General features: G+C 63.2%; 1 protein-coding gene across 1 annotated transcript in view; it reads right to left on the reverse strand.

Annotated features, from left to right (window-relative positions):
• LOC140733777 (glutathione hydrolase 1 proenzyme-like) overlaps nt 1–12,439 on the reverse strand; it is a 476,676-nt gene extending 464,237 nt beyond the window's left edge. The window contains exons 1-2 of the mRNA XM_073057534.1: nt 12,343–12,439; nt 3,615–3,708 (exon numbers count right to left, since the gene is read on the reverse strand). The gene's annotated coding sequence lies outside the window, so the exon portion shown is untranslated. The remainder of the gene's footprint in view (nt 1–3,614; nt 3,709–12,342) is intronic.
• Nucleotides 12,440–16,420: the final 3,981 nt, after the last annotated feature.

The following is a 16,420-nucleotide window of genomic DNA, read 5'->3' on the forward strand; positions in this document are numbered from 1 at the left end:
TGTTTAATAAACCTGTTATTTGTTATAAAAACCCCTGCCTCAGTCATATATTTATTGTTGCTGAATCCGTAACAATACACAGACATATACACATACAATTACAGTAATTGATTGTTTCTCTTTTGATCTTAGATATTGCATTGAACTGCTGTTGCTAAGTTAACAAATTTCACCTCACATGCTGGTGATAATAAACCTGATTCTGATTCTGACTGTGATTAGAGGATTTAGGTTTGAGACTCCTTGGTGCTGGATCCACGTCTGAGATGTGAAGTCATTGAAAGGCCAGTTGAGTAGAGTTAATGACCAGTACGTTGGTGTAAATGGTGAGGGGAGCTGGGTCCAGCAGCCCTGGATGACAAGAGATGGTGTAAGTTCAGTCAGGAAAAAAAAGCACCTGGAAAGAGAAATGAGACAAAGACTTGACAGATGTCAAGGAAGCAGAAAGGAAAAGGAAATTCAGAACATTAAAAAGGGCTACGAGGTTTGGCACAACATCGTGTGCTAAAGGGCTTGCACCATGTTGCAATCTCCGATCTTCTGTGAGATGCTCTGGGGAGGCAAGATTAAGGAGAATCACCGATATCAAGAGGGTAAGGGCAAGGGCAATGACCTGAGGAATGAGAGATGTTACCCCAGCCATCAGGAATGTAGGTGCAGCCTCCTTAACCAATAATCATACAAGTGGCACCTTCCTTGTGAACAGATAGTCCAAGGCATCCTTTCCTGTCACAGTCTGTCCTTCCTTCCTGTGTAACAGCCTTCTTGCCAACCAGCATGGGCACGGTGCTCACCCAGTAACCCACTGGGGTGGCATTCATACAGCACCACATTTCAACCGTGCCACCCTGTGGGAACCATGGGTAGGCTAGGATACTGCATATCCGTAAGTGCCATTCAGCTGCCAACAAGTGCCCAGCTTCACAACACCCTTTGGCACAGACACTGCCGTCCCAGGATACCACGCCTGCTCCTACTTGCTATCGACCTTGCACCCTGTACCCGCCCTGACTCAACCTACCACACACCAACACTCGGTCAGGTGGCAAAATCACAAAGTCAGGGCATTCCAATTCTCCAAAGGGTACGAGGGAGATACCAGCCCTTAAAGCACTCACTCCACAGGGGCTTAAGCCCCTTAAGGCAGTAGGCATACTCTGGGAACAGACTATCCCCTCCCAGCTCCCCCAAAATGAATGCCAAGGCTTTAACTGCTGCCATTACTCGAACCCATAGCTATGCATGATGCTCGGGGGAAGCAAGCAGTGATCCCAGGGCATTATTGATCGTGTGTTGGGATTAAGGGCTCCCTAAGGACCCTACCTCTGTTAGATAGGCTCTCTCTAGTACCCCCACATCCCATAACCTCAATAACCACGCAGCCAAAGACTCACCAGCCTTTTTTGCTTTACCTATTCCCTAAACTTGCTAGTTCCTTCGTGGAGAATCTGAGCTCTGTTGTCTCCAATACACCATCTCCTGCACATTCCTGAGCCTCGTCCCCTCCTCCCTCCTGAGAGGAAGAAGCTGCAGGCCGATGCCCCCCTATTATTTTACACTGACACCTTACAATTGCTGCAAACAGGCAGGAAACATTCTGCAGGCTCCTCCTGGGAAAACCCAACCATTTAAGCATAGAAACCATGTGATGTCCCATTTCAACCCCAGCAACATCTAACCGGTCTGACCAATCCACCGGTATCCCGTAACCCGTCAGCAAGTTAGCGAGACTTCCAAAGCCTGCACTATTATCCATCTCTCATACCGAGAGTCCTCTCTTTTAAATAACCTCTTAAAGAAATGCATTTCTGCTCAAAAAGCCAGACCCTGCTCGCAGTGCCAAATGTAATGTTGAATCAGGTTCAGGGGTTTGGCAAGTGAGACAGGAAATGCACTGACTTTGAACAGGTCTATTGATCATTTATTTACAAACAGTAAAAATTCAGCCAAATATTCATGTTCCCCGGGTTACAGACAGTACAAAGCAGAATATTCAACAGACATACACACATTCAACAAGCATACTCTGATGAAAGTTTACAGAGCATACCTTCCTAATGGTCATGTACATCCTTGCCTTAAACAAAGGAGGAAGAGAGTAAGCCCTTTCCACGTGTAATTTTATATACCCAGGATGTTTGAAACTGGACAGCAGGCAACTATCCAATCGGAAAAGAAGCAGCAGCTCCTGAACTTACCAGTCACGATGGAAGCGACTCCGGACAATCAGAATAAGGCACGCCCCACGGGACAGCTGTGCCCTCTAGTGTGAGACTCCCCTACCCTGAGAAGTCTGTGAACACGCACCTTATGATTCTATATACCTCTGTAAAGTCACCCTTCTGCCTCGAGGGAAAACAGTCACAGTCTGTCCAGTTTCCCTCATAACTGAAGCCCTTCAGTCCTGGCAAAATCCTTCTGAATCTGCATCCTCTCGAGCTTAATGATATCTTCCCTACAGCTGAACAAGCAGAACAGCACACAATACTCTACATGTGGTCTCACTGATGTCTTGTACAGCTATAAAGTGATGTACAGCCAGCTCCTGTACTCTGTGTCCAACTGAAGGCCAGTGTGTCAATTCCATCTTCACCAGTCTCCAGTTTTAGAAATTATGTCCCCTGAATCCATTGGTCACATGCCCTCTCAATCTGAAGACCAACTATCTACTACCACCACCCAATTCTGTATCCAATCAGTTTGCATCAGCAAGGGGAAGACATGAGATCAGGGAGGGCTGTGTTGAATCTTCTGTCAGTGGAAGAGACACTACTGGAAAAGATTCTTAGGGGCAGGAGTTATGAGCACAACTCATAGAATCAACAAATTCTATGCTGATGATCCTGATTCAGGAAAAGCATGGCCAGTCGGTTTGGCTTTGTGTGGGTAAGGTCCTGTCTCTCAAATCTGACTGAAGAAAGTACAAAGTCATAGAGCCCTACAGCACAGAAACAGGCCCTTCAGTCCATCTAGTCCATGCTGGCTTCATCTTCTGTCTAGTCCCATGTACCGGCACCTGGACAATATCCCTCCCATCAATGTCCCTATCCTATCCTATCCTATCCAGTGTTACAATTGAACCTGCACCGACCACTTCCACCAGGAACTCGTCCCACATTCGCACCCTCTCCGAGCGGCATAATTCATTTCAGATTCTCCTTAAATATTTCACCTTTCACTCTAAACCTAGTTCCAGTCTCACCCAACTTGACGAGGAAAAGTCCTGCTTGTGTTCACTCTAACAATTGCCCTTATTTCGTAATAGCCACCTCTCACTCACTGAAACTGCAGAGAGCAGGGGAACGTTGTGGTTAACTTGTGCCACGACGGTGATGGATCTACGGTCCTAAGCACATCATCTACACTGGTGTGGCACAGCCTCCCCAAGGTTCCATCCAGAGTAATCTGTCTCTAGTCTTCGTACAACACAGGAACAGGCACTCCTGCCAACACATCATTGATCATTGTCCAACCGTTACAGCTACCCTCGCTGATAGAGCACAGACTAGTCTCATACACAGGCCAGGGCTGTACCTGTTGATTATACATAAGCCAACACAGTACATACTGATGAATACACAGACCTGTGTAACCACAATTGTGGACTTACTCACCTCAGACTTCCAGAACACTCAGCTATCCCTCTGAAAATGAAAGTACGGCTGTTCAAGCCCGATGTCCTGACCAGACGTGAGAATGATAAACAACCTGCAGTCAAGCAGAGAAAAATTAGCAACAGTTCCTTGCTGCAGATTGTGAAGAGGGTTGAAACCACGCCTTAGTGCAGTTGTTACTGAGCTTGAAATTGTGTGTATTGCTGATACAGCTACCCACTGCATGTAGAGCAGTAGGTTCCTTTGGTTAAAATTTTAAAAAAAAAACCAAACCACAGCTTCCCGGGTCCCACGCCCCTCTCCGCAGTTTACCCCAATCCCACGCCCCTCCTGCCCGAACACAGACAGCTGCCACTCTGTCATGCAGTGCCTGGTGTTTGACTGAACGCTCACCATCCACACCACCTTGTTTGTCTGTCAGTTGCGAAGCACGGTAACTCCGGGTCTGCCTAGCCGACCTGACTGGGCCGACACTGTCTGGGCTTCCCCGGGGCCGACACTGTCTGGGCTTCCCCGGGGCTGACGGTGTCTGGCGCTCTCTCGTTTCACACCTGAAACTGAGGAAGCACAGGGGGCAGAGCAAGCTGACGCAAGCACAGCCCGGGCAGATGAACCCTCGACACACACACAAACGAGTGGTTCTCTCAGGGACAGAGCCAGCTTTAGACTGTAATCCCTCACTCAGATCCCTAGGCTCCCGTGTAACAAGTCCATAGGCATAGGAGCACAATTAGGCCATTCGACCCATCCAGTATGATTACCCATTCCATCATGGCTGATTTATTATCGCTCTCGACCACCTTTTCCTGCCTTCTCCCCGTAACCTTTGACACCCAGACCAATGAATAACCTATCGACCTCCACCATCAGCATACCGAGTACCTTGTCCAATGAATAACCTATCGACCTCAGTCATAAGCACACCGAGTACCTTGTCCAATGAATAACCTATCGACCTCCACCATAAGCACACCAAGTACCTTGTCCAATGAATAACCTATCGACCTCTGTCATAAGCACACCGAGTACCTTGTCCAATGAATAACCTATCGACCTCAGTCATAAGCACACCGAGTACTTTGGCTTCCACATGCTTCTGTGGTGGTCACGTTGGTGGACCCGGTGTTTGTCGGTGTGATCGGGGGGCAATGACTGTTGTGCTTCCGGCCTCGGGATTCTGCTGCGTTGAGGCAACTTCTCAATCCCCCAAACCAAAGAGGTGGTTGCCGGGCACTTCCTGGTAGGAGACATCAAATACCGGGGCACTTCGCTCCGGCTGATCAACGTGCACGCCGCTGCCATGCGGAGCGAGCGGCTCCCACCGTCCCGGCCGGTCCGTCCTCGTGCGTGTCCCACCGTCCCGGCCGGTCCGTCCTCGAGCGTGTCCCACAGTCTCGTCACGTCCCGGTCCGTCCTCGAGCGTGTCCCACCGTCTCGTCACGTCCCGGTCCGTCCTCGAGCGGCTCCCACCGTCTCGTCCCAGCCGGTCCGTCCTCGAGCGTGTCCCACCGTCTCGTCACGTCCCGGTCCGTCCTCGAGCGTGTCCCACCGTCACGTCCCGGCTGGTCCGTCCTCGTGCGTGTCCCACCGTCCCGTCCCGGCTGGTCCGTCCTCGAGCGGCTCCCAACGTCACGTCACATCCCGGTCCGTCCTCGAGCGTGTCCCACCGTCTCGTCACGTCCCGGTCCGTCCTCGAGCGGCTCCCACCGTCTCGTCCCAGCCGGTCCGTCCTCGAGCGTGTCCCACCGTCTCGTCACGTCCCGGTCCGTCCTCGAGCGTGTCCCACCGTCACGTCCCGGCTGGTCCGTCCTCGTGCGTGTCCCACCGTCCCGTCCCGGCTGGTCCGTCCTCGAGCGGCTTCCACCGTCACGTCCCGTCCCGGTCCGTCCTCGAGCGTGTCCCACCGTCACGTCCTGGTCCATCCTCGAGCGGCTCCCACCGTCTCGTCACGTCCCGGTCCGTCCTCGAGCGGCTCCCACCGTCACGTCCCGGTCCATCCTTGAGCGGCTCCCACCGTCTCGTCACGTCCCGGTCCGTCCTCGAGCGGCTCCCACCGTCTCGTCACGTCCCGGTCCATCCTCGAGCGGCTCCCACCGTCTCGTCACGTCCCGGTCCGTCCTCGAGCGGCTCCCACCGTCACGTCCCGGTCCGTCCTCGAGCGGCTCCCACCGTCTCGTCACGTCCCGGTCCGTCCTCGAGCGGCTCCCACCGTCACGTCCCGGCCGGGCCGTCCTCGAGCGGCTCCCACCGTCACGTCCCGGCCGGGCCGTCCTCGAGCGGCTCCCACCGTCTCGTCACGTCCCGGTCCATCCTCGAGCGGCTCCCACCGTCTCGTCACGTCCCGGTCCGTCCTCGAGCGGCTCCCACCGTCACGTCCCGGTCCGTCCTCGAGCGGCTCCCACCGTCTCGTCCCAGCCGGTCCGTCCTCGAGCGTGTCCCACCGTCTCGTCACGTCCCGGTCCGTCCTCGAGCGTGTCCCACCGTCACGTCCCGGCTGGTCCGTCCTCGTGCGTGTCCCACCGTCCCGTCCCGGCTGGTCCGTCCTCTAGCGGCTTCCACCGTCACGTCACATCCCGGTCCGTCCTCGAGCGTGTCCCACCGTCTCATCACGTCCCGGTCCGTCCTCGAGCGTGTCCCACCGTCTCGTCACGTCCCGGTCCGTCCTCGAGCGGCTCCCACCGTCACGTCCCGGCCGGGCCGTCCTCGAGCGGCTCCCACTGTCACGTCCCGGTCCGTCCTCGAGCGTGTCCCACCGTCACGTCCCGGCTGGTCCGTCCTCGTGCGTGTCCCACCGTCCCGTCCCGGCTGGTCCGTCCTCGAGCGGCTCCCACCGTCACGTCACATCCCGGTCCGTCCTCGAGCGTGTCCCACCGTCACGTCCCGGCTGGTCCGTCCTCGAGCGGCTCCCACCGTCACGTCACATCCCGGTCCGTCCTCGAGCGTGTACCACCGTCCCGTCCCGGCTGGTCCGTCCTCGAGCGGCTCCCACCGTCACGTCACATCCCGGTCCGTCCTCGAGCGGCTCCCACCGTCTTGTCACGTCCCGGTCCGTCCTCGAGCGGCTCCCACCGTCACGTCCCGGCCGGGCCGTCCTCGAGCGGCTCCCACCATCACGTCCCGGCCGGGTCGTCCTCGAGCGGCTCCCACCGTCACGTCCCGGTCCGTCCTCGAGCGGCTCCCACCGTCACGTCCCGGCCAGGCCGTCCTCGAGCAGCTCCCACCGTCACGTCCTGGCCGGGCCGTCCTCGAGCGGCTCCCACCGTCACGTCCCGGTCCGTCCTCGAGCGGCTCCCACCGACACGTCCCGGTCCGTCCTCGAGCGGCTCCCACCGTCACGTCACATCCCGGTTCGTCCTCGAGCGGCTCCCACCGTCACGTCCCGTCCCGGTCCGTCCTCGAGCGTGTCCCACCGTCACGTCCCGGTCCATCCTCGAGCGGCTCCCACCGTCTCGTCACGTCCCGGTCCGTCCTCGAGCGGCTCCCACCGTCACGTCCCGGTCCATCCTTGAGCGGCTCCCACCGTCTCGTCACGTCCCGGTCCATCCTCGAGCGGCTCCCACCGTCTCGTCCCGGTCCGTCCTCGAGCGGCTCGCACCGTCTCGTCACGTCCCGGTCCGTCCTCGAGCGGCTCCCACCGTCTCGTCACGTCCCGGTCCATCCTCGAGCGGCTCCCACCGTCTCGTCACGTCCCGGTCCGTCCTCGAGCGGCTCCCACCGTCACGTCCCGGTCCGTCCTCGAGCGGCTCCCACCGTCTCGTCACGTCCCGGTCCGTCCTCGAGCGGCTCCCACCGTCACGTCCCGGCCGGGCCGTCCTCGAGCGGCTCCCACCGTCACGTCCCGGCCGGGCCGTCCTCGAGCGGCTCCCACCGTCTCGTCACGTCCCGGTCCATCCTCGAGCGGCTCCCACCGTCTCGTCACGTCCCGGTCCGTCCTCGAGCGGCTCCCACCGTCACGTCCCGGTCCGTCCTCGAGCGGCTCCCACCGTCTCGTCACGTCCCGGTCCGTCCTCGAGCGGCTCCCACCGTCACGTCCCGGCCGGGCCGTCCTCGAGCGGCTCCCACCGTCACGTCCCGGCCGGGCCGTCCTCGAGCGGCTCCCACCGTCTCGTCACGTCCCGGTCCATCCTCGAGCGGCTCCCACCGTCTCGTCACGTCCCGGTCCGTCCTCGAGCGGCTCCCACCGTCACGTCCCGGTCCGTCCTCGAGCGGCTCCCACCGTCTCGTCCCAGCCGGTCCGTCCTCGAGCGTGTCCCACCGTCTCGTCACGTCCCGGTCCGTCCTCGAGCGTGTCCCACCGTCACGTCCCGGCTGGTCCGTCCTCGTGCGTGTCCCACCGTCCCGTCCCGGCTGGTCCGTCCTCTAGCGGCTTCCACCGTCACGTCACATCCCGGTCCGTCCTCGAGCGTGTCCCACCGTCTCATCACGTCCCGGTCCGTCCTCGAGCGTGTCCCACCGTCTCGTCACGTCCCGGTCCGTCCTCGAGCGGCTCCCACCGTCACGTCCCGGCCGGGCCGTCCTCGAGCGGCTCCCACTGTCACGTCCCGGTCCGTCCTCGAGCGTGTCCCACCGTCACGTCCCGGCTGGTCCGTCCTCGTGCGTGTCCCACCGTCCCGTCCCGGCTGGTCCGTCCTCGAGCGGCTCCCACCGTCACGTCACATCCCGGTCCGTCCTCGAGCGTGTCCCACCGTCACGTCCCGGCTGGTCCGTCCTCGAGCGGCTCCCACCGTCACGTCACATCCCGGTCCGTCCTCGAGCGTGTACCACCGTCCCGTCCCGGCTGGTCCGTCCTCGAGCGGCTCCCACCGTCACGTCACATCCCGGTCCGTCCTCGAGCGGCTCCCACCGTCTTGTCACGTCCCGGTCCGTCCTCGAGCGGCTCCCACCGTCACGTCCCGGCCGGGCCGTCCTCGAGCGGCTCCCACCATCACGTCCCGGCCGGGTCGTCCTCGAGCGGCTCCCACCGTCACGTCCCGGTCCGTCCTCGAGCGGCTCCCACCGTCACGTCCCGGCCAGGCCGTCCTCGAGCGGCTCCCACCGTCACGTCCTGGCCGGGCCGTCCTCGAGCGGCTCCCACCGTCACGTCCCGGTCCGTCCTCGAGCGGCTCCCACCGACACGTCCCGGTCCGTCCTCGAGCGGCTCCCACCGTCACGTCACATCCCGGTTCGTCCTCGAGCGGCTCCCACCGTCACGTCCCGTCCCGGTCCGTCCTCGAGCGTGTCCCACCGTCACGTCCCGGTCCATCCTCGAGCGGCTCCCACCGTCTCGTCACGTCCCGGTCCGTCCTCGAGCGGCTCCCACCGTCACGTCCCGGTCCATCCTTGAGCGGCTCCCACCGTCTCGTCACGTCCCGGTCCATCCTCGAGCGGCTCCCACCGTCTCGTCCCGGTCCGTCCTCGAGCGGCTCGCACCGTCTCGTCACGTCCCGGTCCGTCCTCGAGCGGCTCCCACCGTCTCGTCACGTCCCGGTCCATCCTCGAGCGGCTCCCACCGTCTCGTCACGTCCCGGTCCGTCCTCGAGCGGCTCCCACCGTCACGTCCCGGTCCGTCCTCGAGCGGCTCCCACCGTCTCGTCACGTCCCGGTCCGTCCTCGAGCGGCTCCCACCGTCACGTCCCGGCCGGGCCGTCCTCGAGCGGCTCCCACCGTCACGTCCCGGCCGGGCCGTCCTCGAGCGGCTCCCACCGTCTCGTCACGTCCCGGTCCATCCTCGAGCGGCTCCCACCGTCTCGTCACGTCCCGGTCCGTCCTCGAGCGGCTCCCACCGTCACGTCCCGGTCCGTCCTCGAGCGGCTCCCACCGTCTCGTCACGTCCCGGTCCGTCCTCGAGCGGCTCCCACCGTCACGTCCCGGCCGGGCCGTCCTCGAGCGGCTCCCACCGTCAAGTCCCAGCCGGGCCGTCCTCAAGCGGCTCCCACCGTCACGTCCCGGCCGGTCCGTCCTCGAGCGGCTCCTACCGTCACGTCCCGGTCCGTCCTCGAGCGGCTCCTACCGTCACGTCCCGGTCCGTCCTCGAGCGGCTCCCACCGTCAAGTCCCAGCCGGGCCGTCCTCAAGCGGCTCCCACCGTCACGTCCCGGCCGGTCCGTCCTCGAGCGGCTCCTACCGTCACGTCCCGGTCCGTCCTCGAGCGGCTCCTACCGTCACGTCCCGGTCCGTCCTCGAGCGGCTCCTACCGTCACGTCCCGGTCCGTCCTCGAGCGGCTCCCACCGTCACGTCCCGGCCGGTCCGTCCTCGAGCGGCTCCCACCGTCACGTCCCGGTCCGTCCTCGAGCGGCTCCTACCGTCACGTCCCGGTCCGTCCTCGAGCGGCTCCTACCGTCACGTCCCGGTCCGTCCTCGAGCGGCTCCCACCGTCACGTCCCGGCCGGTCCGTCCTCGAGCGGCTCCCACCGTCACGTCCCGGTCCGTCCTCGAGCGGCTCCCACCGTCACGTCCCGGTCCGTCCTCGAGCGGCTCCCACCGTCTCGTCACGTCCCGGTCCGTCCTCGAGCGGCTCCCACCGTCACGTCCCGGCCGGGCCGTCCTCGAGCGGCTCCCACCGTCACGTCCCGGCCGGGCCGTCCTCGAGCGGCTCCCACCGTCACGTCCCGTCCCGGTCCGTCCTCGAGCGGCTCCCACCGTCACGTCCCGGCCGGGCCGTCCTCGAGCGGCTCCCACCGTCACGTCCCGGCCGGGCCGTCCTCGAGCGGCTCCCACCGTCACGTCCCGGTCCGTCCTCGAGCGGCTCCCACCGACACGTCCCGGTCCGTCCTCGAGCGGCTCCCACCGTCACGTCACATCCCGGTTCGTCCTCGAGCGGCTCCCACCGTCACGTCCCGTCCCGGTCCGTCCTCGAGCGGCTCCCACCGTCACGTCCCGTCCCGGTCCGTCCTCGAGCGGCTCCCACCGTCACGTCCCGTCCCGGTCCGTCCTCGAGCGGCTCCCACCGTCACGTCCCGGTCCGTCCTCGAGCGGCTCCCACCGTCTCGTCCCGGTCCGTCCTCGAGCGGCTCCCACCGTCACGTCCCGTCCCGGTCCGTCCTCGAGCGTGTCCCACCGTCACGTCCCGGTCCGTCCTCGAGCGGCTCCCACCGTCACGTCACATCCCGGTTCGTCCTCGAGCGGCTCCCACCGTCACGTCCCGGTCCGTCCTCGAGCGGCTCCCACCGTCACGTCCCGGTCCGTCCTCGAGCGGCTCCCACCATCACGTCCCGGTCGGTCCGTCCTCGAGCGGCTCCCACCGTCACGTCCCGGTCCGTCCTCGAGCGGCTCCCACCGTCTCGTCCCGGTCCGTCCTCGAGCGGCTCCCACCGTCACGTCCCGTCCCGGTCCGTCCTCGAGCGGCTCCCACCGTCACGTCCCGTCCCGGTCCGTCCTCGAGCGGCTCCCACCGTCACGTCCCGGTCCGTCCTCGAGCGGCTCCCACCGTCACGTCCCGTCCCGGTCCGTCCTCGAGCGGCTCCCACCGTCACGTCACGTCCCGGTCCGTCCTCGAGCGGCTCCCACCGTCACGTCCCGGCTGGTCCGTCCTCGAGCGGCTCCCACCGTCACGTCCCGGCCGGTCCGTCCTCGAGCGGCTCCCACCGTCTCGTCCCGGTCCGTCCTCGAGCGGCTCCCACCGTCACGTCCCGTCCCGGTCCGTCCTCGAGCGGCTCCCACCGTCACGTCACGTCCCGGTCCGTCCTCGAGCGGCTCCCACCGTCACGTCCCGGCTGGTCCGTCCTCGAGCGGCTCCCACCGTCACGTCCCGGCCGGTCCGTCCTCGAGCGGCTCCCACCGTCTCGTCCCGGTCCGTCCTCGAGCGGCTCCCACCGTCACGTCACGTCCCGGTCCGTCCTCGAGCGGCTCCCACCGTCACGTCCCGTCCCGGTCCGTCCTCGAGCGGCTCCCACCGACACGTCCCGGTCCGTCCTCGAGCGGCTCCCACCGTCACGTCACATCCCGGTTCGTCCTCGAGCGGCTCCCACCGTCACGTCCCGTCCCGGTCCGTCCTCGAGCGGCTCCCACCGTCACGTCCCGTCCCGGTCCGTCCTCGAGCGGCTCCCACCGTCACGTCCCGGTCCGTCCTCGAGCGTGTCCCACCGTCACGTCCCGGTCCGTCCTCGAGCGGCTCCCACCGTCACGTCCCGGTCCGTCCTCGAGCGGCTCCCACCGTCACGTCCCGGTCCGTCCTCGAGCGTGTCCCACCGTCACGTCCCGGTCCGTCCTCGAGCGGCTCCCACCGTCACGTCCCGTCCCGGTCCGTCCTCGAGCGGCTCCCACAGTCACGTCCCGGTCCGTCCTCGAGCGGCTCCCACCGTCACGTCCCGGTCCGTCCTCGAGCGGCTCCCACCGTCACGTCCCGGTCCGTCCTCGAGCGGCTCCCACCGTCACGTCCCGGTCCGTCCTCGAGCGGCTCCCACCGTCACGTCCCGTCCCGGTCCGTCCTCGAGCGGCTCCCACCGTCACGTCCCGGCCGGTCCGTCCTCGAGCGTGTCCCACCGTCACGTCCCGGTCCGTCCTCGAGCGTGTCCCACCGTCACGTCCCGGTCCGTCCTCGAGCGGCTCCCACCGTCACGTCCCGGTCCGTCCTCGAGCGGCTCCCACCGTCACGTCCCGGTCCGTCCTCGAGCGGCTCCCACCGCCACGTCATGTCCCGGCCGGTCCGTCCTCGAGCGGCTCCCACAGTCACGTCCCGGCCGGTCCGTCCTCGAGCGGCTCCCACCTTCACGTCCCGGTCCCGGTCCGCCAACGGCAGGCTGGACGGTACCTCCAGACTCCTGATGGAAACGGTAAAGACAGACAAGCTGCGCGACGCCTTTGGCGCCCCCACAGGGGCAGCTCAGCCGCAAGTCACCTGGACACGACCGGACGGTTCAGCCCCTTCCCGAATCGACTTCCTCTTCCTGTCAGAGCCCCCCCCCCCCCCCGGTCAGAACCACCGACGTCACGCCGGTGTTCCTCTCTGACCACTGCCTCCTGCGGGAGGACCGGAAGGCAGGCGGGAGGACCGGAAGGCAGGCAGGAGGAGGACCGGAAGGCAGGCGGGAGGACCGGAAGGCAGGCAGGAGGAGGACCGGAAGGCAGGCAGGGGGACCAGAAGGCAGGGAGGAGGACCGGAAGGCTGGCAGGGGGACCGGAAGGCAGGGAGGAGGACCGGAAGGCAGGGAGGGAGGGGGACCGGAAGGCAGGCAGGAGGAGGACCGGAAGGCAGGGAGGGGGACCGGAAGGCAGGCGGGAGGACCGGAAGGCAGGGAGGAGGACCGGAAGGCAGGCGGGAGGACCGGAAGGCAGGGAGGGGGACCGGAAGGCAGGGAGGAGGACCGGAAGGCAGGGAGGGGGACCGGAAGGCAGGCAGGAGGACCGGAAGGCAGGGAGGAGGACCGGAAGGCAGGGAGGGGGACCGGAAGGCAGGCGGGAGGACCGGAAGGCAGGGAGGAGGACCGGAAGGCAGGGAGGGGGACCGGAAGGCAGGCGGGAGGACCGGAAGGCAGGCGGGAGGACCGGAAGGCAGGGAGGGGGACCGGAAGGCAGGGAGGAGGACCAGAAGGCAGGGAGGGGGACCGGAAGGCAGGCAGGAGGACCGGAAGGCAGGGAGGGGGACCGGAAGGCAGGCAGGAGGACCGGAAGGCAGGGAGGAGGACCGGAAGGCAGGGAGGGGGACCGGAAGGCAGGGAGGAGGACCGGAAGGCAGGGAGGGGGACCGGAGGGCAGGGAGGAGGACCGGAAAGCAGGGAGGAGGACCGGAAGGCAGGGAGGGGGACCGGAAGGCAGGCAGGGGGGACCGGAAGGCAGGGAAGGGTACATGGAAGCTGAACATCAAGCTGCTGACCCCAGAGAACATGGAGGAACTAGAGAAGGAGTACACGGGTTGGAGAACCCTGAAAGCCGTCTTTGATTCCCCGGTTCACTGGTGGGAAGCCACCAAGGAGAACATCAAGAGGTTCTTCATCCACAAGGGCATCCAGAGAGCAAGGCAGGGGCAGAGGGAACTGCGTAAACTCCAGACAGAGTTGCAGCAACTCCTCCTTCTGCAGTCGAGGGGGGTGGATGTCGGGGAGGAACTGCGGGGGGGGGGGGTGGATGTCGGGGAGGAACTGCGGGGGGGTGGATGTTGGGGAGGAACTGCGGGGGGGTGGATGTCGGGGAGGAACTGCGGGGGGGTGGATGTCAGGGAGGAACTGCGAGGGGGGGTGGATGTCAGGGAGGAACTGCGGGGGGGGTGGATGTCAGGGAGGAACTGTGGGGGGGGGTGGATGTCAGGGAGGAACTGCGGGGGGGGGATGTCAGGGAGGAACTGCGGGGGGGGTGGATGTCAGGGAGGAACTGTGAGAGGGGGTGGATGTCAGGGAGGAACTGCGGGGGGGGTGGATGTCAGGGAGGAACTGCGGGGGGGAGGTGGATGTCAGGGAGGAACTGCGGGGGGGTGGATGTCGGGGAGGAACTGCGAGAGGGGGTGGATGTCAGGGAGGAACTGCGGGGGGGTGGATGTCAGGGAGGAACTGCGGGGGGGTGGATGTCGGGGAGGAACTGCGGGGGGGGTGGATGTCAGGGAGGAACTGCGGGGGGGGATGGATGTCGGGGAGGAACTGCGGCGGGGTGTGGATGTCAGGGAGGAACTGCGGGAGGCGAAGGGCCGACAGGCCCAGCACTTTGCTGCCGAGTCCTCCAAGATCATCTTCCGATCGAGGATCCAAACCGTGGTGCAGGACGAGACGTGCTCACGATTCTTCGTCCAGAAGGTGCACAGGGGGAGCTCTGTGATCCACAACCTTAAGGAAGAGGACGGCTCAGTCGCGTCCTCGCAGACAGACATACTGAGGATCTGCAGGTCCTTCTATGCCGGTCTGTACGGAGAAAAGGCCACAGACTCCACAGCCTCCCGCAACTTCCTGTCGTCTATCACGCAGGTCTTAGACGACGGCAAGCGGGAGAGTCTGGAGCAGCCACTGACCCTGGACGAGCTGACTGGCTCCGTCCGTTCCTTTGAGTCGGGTAAGACTCCCGGAAGCGACGGCTTACCGGTCGAGTTGTATTCGGCTCTGTGGAACCGGATGGGCCCCGACCTGCTGGAAGTGTACAACGCCATGCTCCTGGCAGGCAGCATGTCAGAATCCATGAGGAAGGGCATCTTCACCCTCATCTACAAGCAGAAGGGGGAGAGGGAAGACCTTAGAAATTAGAGGCCCATCTCACTCCTGAATGTGGACTACAAGATCCTGTCCAAGGCTATCGCCAACAGGGTCAAGTCTGCACTGGATCCACCCGGACCAAACCTGTGCTGTACCGGGCAGGAAGATCTCAGACAGCCTCGTGCTGCTGAGGGACACCATCGTCTACGTGCAGGACAGGGGGGTGGACGCCTGCCTGGTCAGCTTGGACCAGGAGAAAGCCTTCGACAGGATATCGCACACGTACATGGCGGATGTACTCTCTAAAAGGGGATTTGGGGAGGGAATCCGGAATTGGATCAAACTGCTCTACGCGGACAACTGTAGCGCAGTCCAGGTCAACGGGTGGGAAACAGACAGCTTCCCCATCAGGTCTGGAGTCAGGCAGGGCTGCCCTCTCTCCCCTGTCTTGTTCGTGTGCTGCATAGAACTCTTTGCCGAAGCCATCAGGAGGGATGAGGGCATCAAGAGGGATGGGGGCATAAGAGGGCTGACTCTGCCAGGCAGCGGAGGGACCCAAGTCAAAACCTCCCTGTACATGGACGACGTCACCGTCTTCTGCTCTGATCCGAGGTCAGTTCGCAGGCTGATCAGCACCTGCAAACGGTTCGAGCAGGCATCGGGGGCCAGGGTCAACCGCACGAAGAGCGAAGCCACACTTTTCGGCAACTGGCCCATCCGATCCAGCGTCCCCTTCACCATCAGGGCTGATCACGTGAAGGTGTTGGGGATCTGGTTCTGAGGGGCCGAGGCGTGCAACAAGAACTGGCGGGAGCGGACTGCCAAGGTCAAACAGAAACCGGGGCTGTGGGGAGGGCGCTCCCTATCGATAGCGGGCAAGATCCTGGTCATCAGGTGTGAGGTGCTCTCAGGGCTGCTGTACTTGGCGCAGGTGTGGCCAGTCCCCCGCTCCTTCAGCTCGGAAATCACCCGACCCGTCTTCAGATTCGTCTGGGGATCCAAGATGGAGCGGGTCAGATGGACCACCATGCACAAGTCCCTGGACAATGGGGGCAAAAACATCCCCAATGTCGCCCTCACCCTGATGGCCAGCTTTGTGTGTGGCTGCATCAGGTTGTGTGTGGATCCCAGGTATGTGGGCACCAAGTACCACTACGTGCCCAGGTTCTACCTGTCGCCCTGGCTACGAAGGATGGGTCTGGCCCCTTTCCCGCGCAACACCCCTGTCAGCTGGTCGTTGCCGCCATACCTGTCCTTCGTAGAGAAGTTCTTTCAGGTCAACGCCTTTGACCACAGGGCCATCAGGCAGTGGTCAGCACGTAAGGTCCTGCAGGCACTGCAGGAGAAGGACGAGATGGACACAGTGGGGTGGTTCCCTGAGCAGACCGTCCAGTTCATCTGGCAAAATGCCTCATCACCAGATCTCACCAACAGGCACCAAGACCTCGCCTGGCTGGCGGTGAGAGGGGCCCTCCCAGTCCGATCCCTCCTGTACGCCCGGAATGTCGTCTCCACACTCCTCTGCCCACGGGAGGACTGCGGAGAGGAGGAGTCGGTGACCCACCTCTTTGCACACTGTGGGTTCGCGGAGAAGGTGTGGAGGAGGATGGAAGGGACAGTGTTGAGGTTCATCCCCAGCAGCTGCGTAACAGAGGACTCTCTGATCTACGGGCTGTTCCCGGGGACGCACACCGAGACCAACATCCGGTGCTGCTG

The sequence above is a fragment of the Hemitrygon akajei genome, chromosome 9 (assembly GCF_048418815.1).
Source record: "Hemitrygon akajei chromosome 9, sHemAka1.3, whole genome shotgun sequence".
In the NCBI taxonomy this organism is placed as follows: Eukaryota; Metazoa; Chordata; class Chondrichthyes; order Myliobatiformes; family Dasyatidae; genus Hemitrygon; species Hemitrygon akajei.